The sequence below is a fragment of the Bison bison genome, unplaced genomic scaffold (genome assembly GCF_000754665.1).
Source record: "Bison bison bison isolate TAMUID 2011002044 unplaced genomic scaffold, Bison_UMD1.0 scf7180017864322, whole genome shotgun sequence".
NCBI lineage: Eukaryota > Metazoa > Chordata > Mammalia > Artiodactyla > Bovidae > Bison > Bison bison.
In genome coordinates this window covers 7,294,312-7,297,484 of record NW_011494894.1, presented here as the reverse complement: position 1 = coordinate 7,297,484, position 3,173 = coordinate 7,294,312, and the positions used below count along the sequence as shown (strand labels likewise).

At 40.8% G+C, this 3,173-nt stretch overlaps 1 protein-coding gene across 1 annotated transcript in view; it reads right to left on the bottom strand.

The window, feature by feature from the left end:
- The window catches only part of APOBEC4 (apolipoprotein B mRNA editing enzyme, catalytic polypeptide-like 4 (putative)), a 7,558-nt gene that overhangs the window by 3,816 nt on the left and 569 nt on the right, over positions 1-3,173 (bottom strand). The window lies entirely within an intron of this gene.

The following is a 3,173-nucleotide window of genomic DNA, read 5'->3' as shown; positions in this document are numbered from 1 at the left end:
GGGCTGGAAGAAGCACAAGCTGGAATCAAGATTGCCGGGAGAAATATCAATAACCTCAGATATGCAGATGACACCACCCTTATGGCAGAAAGTGAAGAAGAACTAAAGAGTCTCTTGATGAAAGTGAAAGAGGAGAGTGAAAAAGTTGACTTAAAGCTCAACATTCAGAAAACTAAGATCATGGCATCCAGTCCTATCACTTCATGGGAAATAGATGGGGAAACAGTGGAAACAGTGGCAGACTTTATTTTCTGGGGCTCCAAAATCACTGCAGATGGTGACTGTAGCCATGAAATTAAAAGACGCTTACTCCTTGGAAGTAAAGTTATGACCAACCTAGACAGCATATTAAAAAGCAGAGACATTACTTTGTCAGCAAAGGTCCATCTAGTCAAAGCTATGGTTTTTCCAGGAGTCGTGTATGGATGTGAGAGTTGGAAAGCTGAGTGCCGAAGAATTGATGCTTTTTGAACTGTGGTGTTGGAGAAGACTCTTGAGAGTCCCTTGGACTGCAAGGAGATCCAACCAGTCCATCCTAAAGGAGATCAGTCCTGAGTGTTTATATGTTGAAGCTGAAACTCCATTACTTTGGCCACCTGATGCGAAGAGCTGACTCATTGGAAAAGACCCTGATACTGGGAAAGATTGAAGGTGGGAGAAGAAGGGGATAACAGAGGGTGAGATGGTTGGATGGCATCACTGACTCAATGGAATCAGTTTTGGTAAACTCCAGGAGTTGGTGATGGACAGGGAGGCCTTGCGTGCTGCAGTCCATGGGGTCTCGAAGAGTTGGACACGACTGAGCGACTGAACTGAACTGAAGTGACATTTTAGCTCAGTAGTAATAGTATGAATCCCCCAGGTTGTATAGTTGGTTCTGATTTATTAGAGTCCAAAGACACAGCAAGGGTTTTACATTTTGTTCATAATATTGTTCTTCTTTGTTTCTTGCTGACTATGAAAGTATCTAATATACTGTATGGAGGTTTTGAGTGTGCTTGCATGTAAAATCACCTATGTCTTCAAATCATTGGCCATAAGTAGGAGGTGGTTATCCTTTGGCAGGGACTAAGACCTTGGGATCTATTTTATTTAGTGGTAGAGACTTCTTGGAGAAGGAATGCTTGAGTGTTCTATGGGCTGTGGACCCTCATTCATTGACATTTGAGAGTTTTATCTCCAGTAGGTGGGTCTTGTTAGAGCATTTTGGAAACTTTCCTGTTCTAGAGAGCAAATATGATCCTTCAGGATATTGCAAATAAATAATGTCGTGGATGTAAAGCCCTCAAAGTTGAAATTTTAAGTAATGATTTTTCCTTTACAAAAATATTCCTTCAGTATTATTGTTCTCAAGCAGCAACCAAGGGCATTATAATATAGAAACATTTTAAAGTAACTTTATTTTGCAACTATTATGTGTTTGTACAAAAGAAACTCTCCCAGTTTTATTATTAATATGCCCTTTGTCAGTTTAAGAAGTGAACATCAGTATCTCTTTATGGTTATATTTTGTACCTTTTCATTCCTGGTGAAAACGTAGTACCTTTTTACATGCTTATTGATCTGTAGTATTTATTCTTCTGTGAAAGATGTATGATTCTTTACCACTTTTTGTTTGAGGTTTGTTTGCAGTAACTTATGTATCAAGAGCATTAGCTGTCATATTTTTTGTTAATATTTTACCTGCTTTATAGAGCCTTTTAATTATGCTGATGGTATTTTTAATTGAACCAAATTTTACATTTTATGTGGTCTAATTAAAATTATGATTTTTTTTTTTACTATTGTATTTAGGAAAGACTTCTGCATCAAAGAGGAGTTTAAGGATTCCCCATAGTTTCTTCTACTATGTATGTTTTTTACATTTACCACTTTGTCCAGGCAGCAAAATGGATAAAGCAGAAAATTTGAAAAGGACAAACTGACCATTGCAACAAAGTTAATTTCTCACTTTTCGAAATTTATCACTTCAAAAGTGTTTATTCCAGCCTCTCCTATAGAAGCAGTCTGATCAACTTCTGTCTTCTCAACCCAGGTCCCCTCAGTCATTGCTGTATTTGAAACGGCCTGATCTCCAGGCCGAAACCTGCAGAGGTCCTTCACTAATCCCTTCCTGGGCAGAAAATACTTTAGGAGCATCCGTCCAGCTGTTGGTGGGATGTGACTTTACTCATGTCACCATTAGCCTAATGGCTGATGTCTCTGCACTGACTCTGGGCACCACATATGCATCAAATTCCAGATTTCTCCTGACCTCTGACACTTGGTCCATAGGATTAGGTGTTTGCCTCAGATGTCTCCTTAGTGCTATATTTTCCTGCTCCAAGGCTTCTTACACCGTGCGAAGGTTTTCCTTGGGATCCTGACTCTTCCCCTGATTAACCCTTGGCAGTGGACCGATCACCTAGAACCTGACACCGTCTCCTGCTTGATCCTGAGCATTGTTTTCTCCTTGGGTCTGTGCCTCTCTCAGCCTTACACATGAGACTGGACCTAAGAATATCAAAACTTGCCAAAACCAAGCCCAAAGTCTCACTTTCTTTTGAGTGTTGTGCGCTGAGTGTGGTCTGCCGTTGGGTGGTACACCCGATATCCAGGTTATAACTCAAATTACAATGTCTACTCACCCACAGAAAATTTACGGATTGATTTGGCTAAAACGTTACAGAAGCAGTACCAAGAGGCCCTTTTCTGCCTTTACTTTTTTGGGGCGGAAGAGGGTATGGAGATCTCCGTATGTAATAATCCCAGAATTACCCTTCTGGTAAGGAGGAATCTTTGGGTTTTCAAGATAAAGGTGGTATGGAAAGTCCTGATTGCTTTTCTAAGCATCCTTCCTTTGCATCCCTCCGCTAGGCTATCTTAGCCACGAATGATGCATCATTACTGTCTTAAAGGGGATCTTGAAGACTAGTGGCTTTTATAGGTAATGATGGGAGTTTGGAGCCTCATTGTTGCTGATGGCTTTCAGGGCCAACCAACCGTGGCTCCCTATTGGCACGTCTTCACTTTTTCAGAAGATCTTTAATCACCCTTATCTGAAGGGGAAGCAGGAAAGAATTCCCCCCGCTTTGAACTCTTACAGGATTTGTGGTTTATATCAGCCATTTGCCGCTGAGGACAGACCGTCTTGTGTTAACTTTTGGTATCTGGCCTTTCCTTTTCCCCTAACC